Source organism: Salvelinus alpinus, chromosome 25 (assembly GCF_045679555.1).
Source record: "Salvelinus alpinus chromosome 25, SLU_Salpinus.1, whole genome shotgun sequence".
In the NCBI taxonomy this organism is placed as follows: domain Eukaryota; kingdom Metazoa; phylum Chordata; class Actinopteri; order Salmoniformes; family Salmonidae; genus Salvelinus; species Salvelinus alpinus.
In genome coordinates this window covers 31,545,888-31,561,240 of record NC_092110.1, presented here as the reverse complement: position 1 = coordinate 31,561,240, position 15,353 = coordinate 31,545,888, and the positions used below count along the sequence as shown (strand labels likewise).

The 15,353-nt window shown below is 40.6% G+C and overlaps 1 protein-coding gene across 10 annotated transcripts in view; it reads right to left on the bottom strand.

The window, feature by feature from the left end:
* Window positions 1-15,097, bottom strand: part of LOC139553823 (kinase D-interacting substrate of 220 kDa B-like) — a 106,717-nt gene extending 91,620 nt beyond the window's left edge. For 8 of the 10 annotated variants that reach the window (XM_071366550.1, XM_071366539.1, XM_071366542.1 and 5 more), the window contains exon 1: window positions 14,929-15,097. The gene's annotated coding sequence lies outside the window, so the exon portion shown is untranslated. Of the gene's footprint in view, window positions 1-4,753; window positions 4,864-12,702; window positions 12,818-14,928 lie in introns of those variants that run through there. The other 2 variants (XM_071366541.1, XM_071366540.1) reach the window with 2 other exon arrangements.
* Between the last annotated feature and the right edge of the window lie 256 nt (window positions 15,098-15,353).

The window sequence follows — 15,353 nt, the reverse complement described above, 5'->3', positions numbered from 1 at the left end:
CTGTCTCAGCCTCCAGTATTTATGCTGCAGTAGTTTGTGTCAGGGGGCTAGGGTCAGTCTGTTATATCTGGAGTATTTCTCCTGTGTGAATTTAAGTATGCTCTCTCTAATTCTCTCTCTCTCAGAGGACCTGAGCCCTAGGACCATGCCTCAGGACTACCTGGCCTGATGACTCCTTGCTGTCCCCAGTCCACTTGGCTGTGCTGCTGCTCCAGTTTCAACTGTTCTGCCTGCGGCTATGGAACCCTGACCTGTTCACCGGACCTGCTACCTGTCCCAGACCTGCTGTTTTCAACTCTCTAGAGACAGCAGGAGCGGTAGAGATACTCTGAATGATCAGCTATGAAAAGCCAACTGACATTTACTCCTGAGGTGCTGACCTGTTGCACCCTCGACAACCACTGTGATTATTATTATTTGACCCTGCTGGTCATCTATGAACATTTGAACATCTTGGCCATGTTCTGTTATAATCTCCACCCAGCACAGCCAGAAGAGGACTATCCACCCCTCAGTTTTTTTCTAGCCACCGTGCTTCTACACCTGCATTGCTTGCTGTTTGGGGTTTTAGGCTGGGTTTCTGTGCAGCACTTTGAAATATCAGCTGATGTAAGAAGGGCTTTAAAAATACATTTGATTTGATTTAGGTTTTAAAGCACATTCATACATGAGTCAACAATGGCAAGTTGATGTTTTGGTTAAATGTCAGTCAATATGCTTATGAATGTGTTATGGCTTGTACATACATAGGCTCTAAGCCAAGCAATGAAAAAAAGGGGATGTCTGTTGTCCAATCGCTGCTTTCGGTTTTAAAGGATGGTATTTCTTTGAGTTTTGAGCTCAGAAATGTTATCAGTTGAAACAAAGATCTCACTTGGTGGCAGCAAACAGTAAGAAGTGCAGACTTTCACTTGCATTTCACACTGACCTAATAAGGAAGGCAAAGTACATGAGACTGGGCAGCAGCTCATTATAACAGCAGGCTATGGAGGACATGAGACTGGGCAGCAACTCATAACAGCAGGCTATGGAGGACATGAGACTAGGCCGCAACTCATTATAACAGTAGGTTATGGAGGACATGAGACTGGGCAGCAACTCATTATAACAGTAGGTTATGGAGGACATGAGACTAGGCAGCAACTCATTATAACAGCAGGCTATCGAGGACATGAGACTGGGCAGCAACTCATTATAACAGTAGGTTATGGAGGACATGAGACTAGGCAGCAACTCATTATAACAGCAGGCTATCGAGGACATGAGACTGGGCAGCAACTCATTATAACAGTAGGTTATGGAGGACATGAGACTAGGCAGCAACTCATTATAACAGCAGGCTATCGAGGACATGAGGCTGGGCAGCAACTCATTATAACAGTAGGCTATGGAGGACATGAGACTAGGCAGGAGCTCATTATAACAGTAGGTTATGGAGGACATGAGACTAGGCAGCAACTCATTATAACAGTAGGTTATGGAGGACATGAGACTAGGCAGCAACTCATTATAACAGCAGGCTATCGAGGACATGAGACTGGGCAGCAACTCATTATAACAGTAGGTTATGGAGGACATGAGACTAGGCAGCAACTCATTATAACAGCAGGCTATCGAGGACATGAGACTGGGCAGCAACTCATTATAACAGTAGGCTATGGAGGACATGAGACTAGGCAGGAGCTCATTATAACAGTAGGTTATGGAGGACATGAGACTAGGCAGCAACTCATTATAACAGTAGGTTATGGAGGACATGAGACTAGGCAGCAACTCATTATAACAGCAGGCTATCGAGGACATGAGACTGGGCAGCAACTCATTATAACAGTAGGTTATGGAGGACATGAGACTAGGCAGCAACTCATTATAACAGCAGGCTATCGAGGACATGAGACTGGGCAGCAACTCATTATAACAGTAGGCTATGGAGGACATGAGACTAGGCAGGAACTCATTATAACAGTAGGCTATGGAGGACATGAGACTGGGCAACAACTCATTATAACAGTAGGTTATGGAGGACATGAGACTAGGCAGCAACTCATTATAACAGCAGGCTATCGAGGACATGAGACTGGGCAGCAACTCATTATAACAGTAGGCTATGGAGGACATGAGACTAGGCAGGAGCTCATTATAACAGTAGGTTATGGAGGACATGAGACTAGGCAGCAACTCATTATAACAGCAGGCTATCGAGGACATGAGACTGGGCAGCAACTCATAACAGTAGGTTATGGAGGACATGAGACTGGGCAGCAACTCATTATAACAGCAGGCTATGGAGGACATGAGACTAGGCAGCAACTCATTATAACAGTAGGTTATGGAGGACATGAGACTGGGCAGCAACTCATTATAACAGTAGGTTATGGAGGACATGAGACTGGGCAGCAACTCATTATAACAGTAGGTTATGGAGGACATGAGACTGGGCAGCAACTCATTATAACAGTAGGTTATGGAGGACATGAGACTAGGCAACAACTCATTATAACAGTAGGTTATGGAGGACATGAGACTAGGCAACAACTCATTATAACAGTAGGCTATGGAGGACATGAGACTGGGCAGCAACTCATTATAACAGTAGGTTATGGAGGACATGAGACTGGGCAGCAACTCATTATAACAGTAGGTTATGGAGGACATGAGACTGGGCAGCAACTCATTATAACAGTAGGTTATGGAGGACATGAGACTGGGCAGCAACTCATTATAACAGTAGGTTATGGAGGACATGAGACTAGGCAACAACTCATTATAACAGTAGGTTATGGAGGACATGAGACTAGGCAACAACTCATTATAACAGTAGGCTATGGAGGACATGAGACTGGGCAGCAACTCATTATAACAGTAGGTTATGGAGGACATGAGACTGGGAAGCAACTCATTATAACAGCAGGCTATGGAGGACATGAGACTGGGCAGCAACTCATTATAACAGTAGGTTATGCCCCATCCTTGACCTGAACCAAAAACGTTGAACCCATTCATGCTTTTGACAATCTGAACTAATGAGGAATTAGGCCGACAGTAAGTTTTCCAGACCTAACGGAGGAACAACGAGAGCTAGACAGTCACCAAGGCTGGGTTCGTCTATAAGACAAAAAATACAGCCCAATACAATACTGAGATAAGCTTCATTGTTGAAGGCAAAGAATAGGCCTGAAGCCTGTTAAAAGAAAGATTAGCTAGCTACTTAATTGGCAGTCATGGACCTACTAGCCTATACAGTGTTCCAATGTCTGCTGCTTAGGCTAGGCTATGTCAAAATGTGCTGTCCGTTCTTAACTTTGAATTGTAGGTCTACTTTTCGATTCACTCGTAACCTATATGTATTAGTCTATTACACAAGGGCAAGGTCTAGGCCTAATATGCCAATTTCCTTTCACTTTCAGCAATTCTTATGGTCTAATGCTTAAGTCCGAGGCAATGGGACGGTAGGCGGTCATTAGGCCTTAACCTACATAGCATGATTGAGTTGAAATAATACTCCAACAAATGAGATAGGGAAAACTTTTAAGGATTGACTTGGCTAAGTGGAGACTGAGTGTTGCCACGACTTGCAGAACTATGCGGTACACACTTAGAAAAAAAGGTGCTATGTAGAACCTAAAAGGATTATTTGGCTGTCCCCATAAGAGAACCCTTTGAAGAACCCTTTTTGGTTCTAGATAAAAACCCTTTTTAGTTCCAGGTAGAACTCTTTTGAGTTCCATGTAAAGCCCTCTGGAAAAAATTCTACATGGAACCCAAAAGGGTTCTACCTAGAACCAAAAGTGTTCTACCTTGAACCAAAAAGGGTTATCCTATGGGGACAGCCAAAGAACCCTTTTGGAACCTTTTTTTCTAAGAGTGTATGCTCAATTAAATAAATTCCCTAATTAGCATAATTTTAAGCAAAATTATGAATTTCAACCCAAGACAAAAAAAGCGACAAAAAGGTCTTCATTTGGCAATGCAGCCTGACAATCTATGCCTAAACCAAAAAATATTAATTTAAGACTTTTAAGACTATTAATTAGGACTATTTAGCCTACCTACTCTCAATATGAATGTCCGTAATAAGCTATTTGATCCTCAGATAGACCTCATTTGTTTTTCAATATCATAAAACATTTTGTTTTTTAAATGTACAGCAAAAATGTAAATACTGGTTGTAATATGATTGTAGAAAATAATCATGTTTTGAGAACCAGTGACTGGCTATGTTGGTCTGCCACGAAAGAGCAGATGAAGAAATTGAATCAGTCAACACGTCTCTATTCAACCTCAATTATCTGCCCATACATAACTCTAAATAAAGTATGGCTAGGTTAACAGGCTTTGTTAAAAAAAAGTCTATAATACATTTTCTCTCCAATCAGATCATTCTGTCATACACACAACTGAGTAGAGCCTTTGTTTACAGTTCAGTTGTTGAGGCAACAGGAACCTGCTGAGCTGACACGCCCTCATGTGTCTCAGAGGCAGCACAGCTGCTATAAGCAGCGCCAAAGATTAGACAGAGTAACACCAGGCAACAATCAATGAACCTCAAGGATTCTCTGCACGTAGTATTGAGTGAGGAGGCTCACCACTTCACCTCATCCACTACCATTGCAAAACAGAAACCAACAAAAGACCAACAAAGAAACACCAAGAGGTAGCCTAAGACAAGTATACTAATAATCGTAGTAGTACACAGGCCTCAAACATAGCAATGAGCAAAGTCCAATAATTAACAAATAACTAAGTGGCTTACCTTTATGGAAAATGTCAGTTTGACTGCACTGAATGACAATGGTTGTTCTTCAATTACTGTCCCTCAGCCAAACTGACTGAGTATCAACAAGCGTTGCCTAGGCTCCACATCCCTCCCTGTCCCTGACTACCATGAATAATTGATGAGCAGGCAGAGCAACGCCCCAACCCCTCTCCAACACAATAGACACACGCCACCATTACCATACGTGACATGCTCTACTGTTCCAACAATAGAGTTGTATGGGTACAGGCTTTAGATGTGAATGTAGGTATATTTAACTGTTTAGGCTATGCATTCATGTAAAAAAAAACTAAACAGATTAACGTAGGAATCAACAAGAAAGTATAATGAGCATTCATTGTCACTGAATGCATCTTTTCTCAGCTTAAAAAAAGTGATGTTTCAATAATGCAATGATCAAATACTAATTCATCAATACATATTACTTTCTCATGCACATTTACAACCAAAAAAGTAAGCAAAAAAGTGTTAAAAACTTTAACACTTTTTTGGTTACTACATGATTCCATGTGTGTTATTTCATAGTTTTGACGTTTTCACTTTTATTCTACAATGTATAAAATAGTAAAAATAAAAGAAAACCCTGGAATGAGTAGGTGTGTCTAAACTTTTGACTGGTACTGTAGGTCTAGGTCCAAATTCCACAAGAAGGACAAGGTTAAAGGGATACTGTTGGATTTCTGTCAGACAAACTTGTGGATACCATTTTTATGTCTCTGTGTCCAGTATGAAGGAAGTTTGAAGTATACTAAACAAAAATAAACGCAACATGCAACAATTTCAAAGATTTTACTGAGTTACAGTTCATATAAGGAAATCAGTCAATTGAAATAAATAAATTAGGCCCTAATCTATGGATTTCACATGACTGGGAATACAGATATCTGTTGATCACAGATACCTTATAAGAAAGGTAGGGGTGTGGATCCGAAAACCACCACCATTTGACTCATGCAGCGCGACACATCAGCAGTTTTGCTTTGTAGAGGGACTATTGGTAAAGAAAGGCTGGTGGCCGATAGACTACAAAAAGCCAATTATCAACCCGATATATCGGCTCGGCCGATTATCCATCGTTCTCTACTAGCAATTTCCTTCAAACTGCACACAGAGACCTAGAAATGGTATCCACCAGTTCATCTGACCCTGGGGAAGTAGATAAAGGGCCTCATTGCCAACATCCTGAAGTATCCCTTTAGGACTATCTCCCGACATCAACCTCATACCTCTGTTATGTGTGCACTGCTCGCGGGAGAGATTAAGTTCCAAGATCTCTAAATGTAACCAGTAAGCTCGTTATAGCCTGTCTGTGGAGGGGAAACTGCTGAGGATACGTTTCCATGGGATGTGTTGCTCACAACAAGGTCTTATTTTTGGAACAGCAGAGGGACAAGGGTCAAACAGCTTAGAATAAAATGTATCTGAATGCAGCCTGTGTACAGAGAAATATAGCCTGAATACAGCCTTTGTACAGATAAATATTTCTTCATTGGGTCAAGGCGTAACATACAGTGGGGAGAACAAGTATTTGATACACTGCCGATTTTGCAGGTTTTCCTACTTACAAAGCATGTAGAGGTCTGTAATTTTTATCATAGGTACACTTCAACTATGAGAGACGGAATCTAAAACGAAAATCCAGAAAATCACATTGTATGATTTTTAAGTAATTAATTTGCATTTTATTGCATGACATAAGTATTTGATACATCAGAAAAGCAGAACTTAATATTTGGTACAGAAACCTTTGTTTGCAATTACAGAGATCATACGTTTCCTGTAGTTCTTGACTAGGTTTGCACACACTGCAGCAGGGATTTTGGCCCACTCCTCCCTACAGATCTTCTCCAGATCCTTCAGGTTTCGGGGCTGTCGCTGGGCAATACGGACTTTCAGCTCCCTCCAAAGATTTTCTATTGGGTTCAGGTCTGGAGACTGGCTAGGCCACTCCAGGACCTTGAGATGCTTCTTACGGAGCCACTCCTTAGTTGCCATGGCTGTGTGCTTCGTGTCGTTGTCATGCTGGAAGACCCAGCCACGACCCATCTTCAATGCTCTTACTGAGGGAAGGAGGTTGTTGGCCAAGATCTCGCGATACATGGCCCCATCCATCCTCCCCTCAATACGGTGCAGTCGTCCTGTCCCCTTTGCAGAAAAGCATCCCCAAAGAATGATGTTTCCACCTCCATGCTTCACGGTTGGGATGGTGTTCTTGGGGTTGTACTCATACTTCTTCTTCCTCCAAACACGGCGAGTGGAGTTAGACCAAAAAGCTCTATTTTTGTCTCATCAGACCACATGACCTTCTCCCATTCCTCCTCTGGATCATCCAGATGGTCATTGGCAAACTTCAGACAGGCCTGGACATGCACTGGCTTAAGCAGGGGGACCTTGCGTGCGCTGCAGGATTTTAATCCATGACGGCGTAGTGTGTTACTAATGGTTTTCTTTGAGACTGTGGTCCCAGCTCTCTTCAGGTCATTGACCAGGTCCTGCCGTGTAGTTCTGGGCTGATCCCTCACCTTCCTCATGATCATTGATGCCCCACGAGGTGAAATCTTGCATGGAGCCCCAGACCGAGGGTGATTGACCGTCATTTTGAACTTCTTCCATTTTCTAATAATTGCGCCAACAGTTGTTTCCTTCTCACCAAGCTGCTTGCCTATTGTCCTGTAGCCCATCCCAGCCTTGTGCAGGTCTACAATTTTATCCCTGATGTCCTTACACAGCTCTCTGGTCTTGGCCATTGTGGAGAGGTTGGAATCTGTTTGATTGTGTGTGGACAGGTGTCTTTTATACAGGTAACGAGTTCAAACAGGTGCAGTTAATACAGGTAATGAGTGGAGAACAGGAGGGCTTCTTAAAGAAAAACTAACAGGTCTGTGAGAGCCGGAATTCTTACTGGTTGGTAGGTGATCAAATACTTATGTCATGCAATAAAATGCAAATTAATTATTTAAAAATCATACAATGTGATTTTCTGGATTTTTGTTTTAGATTCCGTCTCTCACAGTTGAAGTGTACCTATGATAAAAATTACAGACCTCTACATGTTTTGTAAGTAGGAAAACCTGCAAAATCGGCAGTGTATCAAATACTTGTTCTCCCCACTGTATAAATTAAGAATCATAGTAGACTAGGCTATATAATGGCAGGGCTCTACACTGAAATGTTTTACAAGGAGTACACGTGCTCCTAAGCTGAAAAATGTAGGAGCTAGAGGTCGACCGATTAATTAGGGACGATTTCAAGTTTTCATAACAATCGGTAATATGCATTTTTGGATGCCGATTATGGCCGATTATATTGCATCCACGAGGAGACTGCGTGGCAGGCTGACCACCTGTTACGCGAGTGCAGCAAGGAGCCATGGTAAGTTGCTAGCTAGCATTTAACTTATCGTATAAAAAACAATCAATCTTAACATAATCACTAGTTAACTACACATGGTTGATGATATTACTAGTTTAACTAGCTTGTCCTGCGTTGCATATAATCAATGCGGTGTCTGAAATTGTGTTACTTCTCTTGCGTTCAGTGTAAGCAGAGTCAGGAAATATGCAGCAGTTTGGGTCGCCTGGCTCGTTGCGAACTGTGTGAAGACCATTTCTTCCTAACAAAGACCGTAATTAATTTTCAAGAATTATGACATAACATTGAAGGTTGTGCAATGTAACAGGAATATTTAGACTTAGGGTTGCCACCCGTTCTAATGGTTCCCTATTTCACTGAAAGAATAAACGTTTTGTTTTCGAAATTATAGTTTCCAAATTTGACCCTATTAATGACCTAAGGCTCATATTTCTGTGTGTTTATTATATTATATTTAAGTCTATGATTTGATATTTGATAGAGCAGTCTGACTGAGCGGTGGTAGGCAGCAGCAGGCTCGTAAGCATTCATTCCAACTGCACTTTCCTCCATTTGCCAGCAGCTTTTCGCAATGCTTGAAGCACAGCGCTGTTTATGACTTCAAGCCTATCAATTCCCGAGATTAGGCTGGCAATACTATAGTGCCTATAAGAGCATCCAATAGTCAAAGGTCTATGAAATACAAATGGTATAGAGAGAAATAGTCCTATAATAACTACAACCTAAAACTTCCTAACTGGGAATATTGAAGACTCACGTTAAAAGGAACCACCAGCTTTCATATGTTCTCAAGTTCTGAGCAAGGAACTTAAACATGAGCTTTTTTACATGGCACATATTGCACTTTTACTTTATTCTCCAACACTGTGTTTTTGCATTATCAAATTTTTGGATTGTTTCATTATTTATTTGAAACTAAATTGATTTCATTCATGTATTATATTAAGTTAAAATAAAAGTGTTTATTGTTCATTCAATATTGTTGTAATTGTCATTATTACAAATATATATAAAAACCGTCCGATTAATCGGTATCGGCTTGTTTTTGGTCCTCCAATAATCGGTATCGGTGTTGAAAAATCATAATCCGTCGACCTCTAGTAGGAGCACATAAAGACATTTAAGAGCACAATGAAAAATATTTGAGGTATTAATGATGAGCATTGCCAGCAATTACAAAATACAGTTTTTTCCCCCTAGGGGCACTGGTGCACCCAAGTAAAAATTCCTGGTAGCACAGTAAAATATTTAGGAGCATATGCGGCCAAAATGGTAGCCCTGTATAGCCCTGAATTGCTGTTTTAATATGCCAATATACAGTAGCTCCTAGCTAGCAGATTGTAACAGGCTAATATAATGCTCCATTAGCCATTAGGGGAGAGTGGGGTAAGTTGAGCAATTTTTTACATTCAGCATCACTCAGTCAGGGGAAATATAGCATTCTTTCTAACGAAGATATCCACATATATTTCAGGATGTTATGTTTCCCTGGAAATAAATTTGTAAAAATTAAAGTTTTGATAACATAGCTTGTTTTGGCACAATTTACCACGGGTATAAGGTAATTTCAGCTGCTGGACAGGGTAAATTATGCCGTCTACACATTTCTGTACTGAATTAAATATTACCACAACCTTTTTAAAACCATAGCTCGGTTTCCATCCCAATTGGCAACAGATTTTCATGCAAATATTCTTACATCTGCATCAAAACAATATGCACATTTTCCCACCAGAGATGTGTCCATCAAATTGACTTTTTGCGGATAAAAAGCAGTGCGTGATTAAGTAGTGCACATAAAAATAACTTTTGCGGTTAAATTCCCATGTACCAAATAAAATATACTATTTAAAATGGGTTTCCATCGCATTTTCAACTCTACTGATGGTTTTGTCCCCCACAAAAATTGCACATTCACCACCCTGTGAAGTTCATCATTTATTTCATCTGTAGCCTAATAAATTGGATGGTTTCCCAAGTCTTACTGGGAGAACCACAAAACAAGTCATCGCGTGACTCCAAGTTTACTTCGATATTGTCACGTTCCTGACCTGTTTTCCTTTGTTTTGTATTTGTTTTAGTTGGTCAGGGCGTGAGTTGGGTGGGTTGGTCTAGGTTTGATTTTCTATGTTGGGATTTTGTGTTCGGCCTGGTATGATTCTCAATCAGAGACAGCTGTCAATCGTTGTCCCTGATTGAGAATCATACTTAGGCAGCCTGGGTTTCACTTGTGTTTTGTGGGTGTTTGTTCCTGTGTCAGCGTTTGGGCCACACAGGACTGTTTCGGGTTAGTCACGTTTGTTGGGTTTTGTATTTTGAAGTGTTTTGTTGTTTTTTCATTAAATAATGAACACTTACCACTCTGCTTCTTGGTCCGATCCATGCTCCTCCTCGTCTGAGGAGGAGAACGACTACGACAGCCGTTACAGATATGATGGTTATTATATCTATATTTGCGCATAATGGCATTTCCACCGCCATTTCTAGCATAATTAATTATCAGACACAAAAACATGCCACCTTGTCTAGCGTATTTAGTTTTGTAGACATTTGGAAAGTTTACCGACAAATTTGCTGTTTCCATCTGGCCTGTCTAGACATTTTTTATCCAACATGTACTGTTACTTTACTAGCATAAAACGGTTGAATGGAAACCCGGTTAACTCTTAAATGTAACTAAATATAATCTCAAATGTAATCCATGTAATCCCCAAAACCAATTAAGGTTATTTATCATGAGAGGGCCATAAACAACTAGTAGCCATAAACAACTGCTTACTCCAAGAAAGGTTAAAATCTCACCATTCTGGTAAAACTTGCTAATGTGTAGTCACTTTTGAAGACACAAGCTCAAGAACACAGTACAAATATGATAAAAAATATGAAAATATGTCTGAATTATATTAGATTACTGGCTATAAATCAATCTCTAAACGTGCTACAGCGATGAAACCACTCTCTCCTTCTGCATTACAATGTTTTTTAAATTTACTTAACCTTTATTTAACTAGGCAAGTCAGTTAAGAACAAATTGTTATTTACCATGACGGCCTACCCAGGCAAAAGGCCTTCTGCGGGGACGGGGGCTGGGATTAAAAATAAATCAAATATAAATATAGGACAAAACACACATTACGATGACAAGAGAGACAACTCAACACTACATAAAGAGAGACCTAAGACAACAACACAGCATGGTAGCAACACAACATGACAACAACATGGTAGCAACACAACATCGTAGCAGCACAAAACATGTCACAAGGGCAGAAGGTAGAGACAACAATACATCACGCAAGCAGCCACAGCGGTCATTAAGAGTGTCCATGTCTTTGAATTCTTTGAATTAAGAGATTGAGATAAAACTGTCCAGTTTGAGTGTTTGTTGCAGCTCGTTCCAGTCGCTAGCTGCAGCGAACTGAAAGAGGAGCGACCCAGGGATGTGTGTGCTTTGGGGATCTTTAACAAAATGTGACTGGCAGAACAGGTGTTGTATGTGGAGGATGAGGGCTGCAGAAGATACAGCTGAAGTCAGAAGTTTACATACACCTTAGCCAAATACACTTAAACTCAGTTTTTCACAATTCCTGACATTAAATCATAGTAAAAATTCCTTATCTTACGTCAGTTAGGATCACCACTTTATTTTAAGAATGTGAAATGTCAGAATAATAGTAGGGAGAATGATTTATTTCAGCTTTTATTTCTTTCATCACATTCCCAGTGGGCCAGAAGTTTACATACACTCAATTAGTATTTGGTAGCATTGCCTTTAAATTGTTTAACTTGGGTCAAATGTTTTGGGTAGCTTTCCACAAGCTTCACACAATAAGTTGGGTGAATTTTGGCCCATTCCTCCTGAGAGCTGGTGTAACTGAGTCAGGTTTGTAGGCCTCCTTGCTCACACACGCTTTTTCAGTTCTGCCCACAAATTTTCTATAGGATTGAGGTCAGGGCTTTGTGATGGCCACTCCAATACCTTGACTTTGTTGTCCTTAAGCCATTTTGCAACAACTTTTGAAGTATGCTTGGGGTCATTGTCCATTTGGAAGACCCATTTGCGACCAAGCTTTTATTTTCCTGACTGATGTCTTGAGATGTTGCTTCAATATATCCACATAATTTTCCTGCCTCATGATGCCAGTCATCTCTAGGAGATAGAACGCATCTCCTTCTTGAGAGGTATGACGGCTGCGTGGTCCCATGGTGTTTATACTTGCATACTATTGTTTATACAAATGAACGTGGTACCTTCAGGCATTTGGAAATTGCTCCCAAGGATGAACCAGACTTGTGGAGGTCTACAATTTGTTTCTGAGTTCTTGGCTGACTTCTTTTGATTTTCCCACGATGTCAAACAAAGAGGCACTGATGTAAATAAGGTATTTCTGTTTATTATTTGTAATAAATTTGCTACACAAAAAAAAACTGTTTTCACTTTGTTATTATGGGGTATTGTGTGTCGATTACGGAGGATTTTTTTCCCATATAATCAATTTTAGAATACGGCAATAACGTCACAAAATGTGAAAAAGGTCAAGGGGTCTGAATACTTTCCGAAGGCACTGTATGCGTTGTCAGTGGCTGTGACGTAGGCTTCAGGAGTTGATGGACAGTCTGAAGAGTAGGTGGGACATCCCAGCTTCAGGTGGTGTCCGACTTCACATCCTGCTTCACACAGGCAGAATAAACATACTCCTGTGTCTGTATATATACAGTACCAGTCAAAGGTTTGGACACACCTACTCATTCAAGGGTGTTATCAAGGCAAAGGGTGGCTACTTTGATGAATCTCAAAAACACATTCAAGTGTTTTTCTTTATTGTTACTATTTTCTATGTTGTAGAATAATAGTGAAGACATCAAAACTATGAAATAACACATATGGAATCATGTAGTAACCAAAAAAAGTGTTAAACAAATCAAATCAAATCAAAAGGCCACTCTTTGCCACGATGACAGCTTTGCAGTGTTGGCATTTTCTCAATCAGCTTCACCTGGAATGCTTTTCCATCAGTCTTGAAGGAGTTCCCACATATGCTGAGCACCTGTTGGATGCTTTTCCTTCACTCTCAATTGGGTTGAGGTCAGAAGATTGTGGAGGCCAGGTCATCTGATGGAGCACTCCATCACTCTCCTTCTTGGTAAAATAGCCCTTACCCAGCCTGTAGGTGTGTTGGGTCATTGTCCTGTGGAAAAACAAATGACAGTCCCACTAAGCCCAAACCAGATGGGATGGCGTATCGATGCAGAATGCTGTGGTAGCCATGCTGGTTAAGTGTGCCTTGAATTCTAAATAAATCCCAGACAGTGTCATGAGCAAAGCACTCCCACACCATAACACCCCCTTCTCCATGCTTTACTGTGGGAACGACACATGCGGAGATCATCCGTTCACCCACACCGCGTCTCACAAAGACACAGCGGTTGGAACCAAAAATCTCAAATTTGGATTCCAGACCAAAGGACAAATTTCCACCGGTCTAATGTACATTGCTCATGTTTCTTGGTTCAAGCAAGTCTCTTCTTATTATTGGTGTCCTTTAGTAGTGGTTTCTTTGCAGCAATTTGGCCATGAAGGCCTGATTCACGCAGTCTCCTCTGAACAGTTGACGTTGAGATGTGTCTGTTACTTGAATTCTGTGAAGCATTTATTTGGGCTGCAATTTCTGAGGCTGGTAACTTTAATGAACTTATCCTCTGCAACAGAGGTAACTCTGGGTCTTCCTTTCCTGTGGCGGTCCACATGAGACAGTTTCATCACAGCGCTTGATGGTTTTTAAGACTGCACTTGAAGATACTTTCAAAGTTCTTGAACTGTTCCATATTGACGGACCTTCATGTATTCAAGGAATGATGGACTATCGTTTCTCTTTGCTTATTTGAGCTGTTCTTGCCATAATATGGACTTGGTCTTTTACCAAATAGGGGTATCTTCTGTATACCCCCCTACCTTGTCACAACACAACTGATTGGCTCAAACGCATTACGAAGGAAAGAAATTCCACAAATTAACAAGGCACACCTGTTAATTGAAATGCATTCTAGGTGACTTCCTCATGAAGCGGCTTGAGAGAATGCCAAGAGTGTGCAAAGCTGTCATCAAGGCAAAGGGCGGCTATTTGCAGAATCTCAAATATAAAATATATTTTGATTTGTTCAACACTTTTTGGGTTACTACATGATTCTATGTGTTTTCAGTTTTGATGTCTTCACTATTGTTCTACAATGTAGAAAATAGTTAACATAAAGGGAAACCATGGGAATGAGTAGGTGAGTCCAAACGTTTGACTGGTTCTGTATATATATATATATATATATACACTATATACTATTAATGTATGTGTGTGTGTGTATATATATATATACACACACTGTCATCAAGGCAAAGGGCGGCTATTTGCAGAATCTCAAATATAAAATATATTTTGATTTGTTCAACACTTTTTGGGTTACTACATGATTCTATGTGTTTTCAGTTTTGATGTCTTCACTATTGTTCTACAATGTAGAAAATAGTTAACATAAAGGGAAACCATGGGAATGAGTAGGTGAGTCCAAACGTTTGACTGGTTCTGTATATATATATATATACACACACACACACATACATTAATAGTATGTCTTTACAGGGGACTCTTATTTTGAAGGGGAAAGAATCTGCGCTCGTGCTGGCAGCATCGCTAATATCATAGACAGAAGGTGTTCTAATATCCTGCTGAGGCTAACTAGCTACCATGCTTGCTAATCACAAAAACCCAGGTTGCTTCGAATCTTACCTTTTAGGAGTAATAAACAATACAGCGTCCTCTCGTCCAGGCTGTGTTACCCTGTGCTTCCTTTTTTATTTTCCAACGTTCAGTTTAACTGTTTTGACACCACAACCATCTTGTACTTTTCAGGCATGTTAAAGCTAGCTATGAACATTTGACGATTTGAGTGGCTTGTCAAATCTCCGCCTACTATTACAGTGAAGGCGTGGCATGGAGAAAAGTTAGCAAAAAAAAAGTGTCAACAGCTGCACGGTGCACGCAGCCGCAGTAAGCGCTTACCTTACGGGTCAAAGTTTCACCGCCTCTATCATTGTTCAAGGCTAGAAGTGTGTTGTTCAACACTGGCCTGCCTTAACATGTAATCTAGTTAATTGATATGCCTACATTACATTGCATAACCACTAATAAAAATGACCACGAAACGTATATAA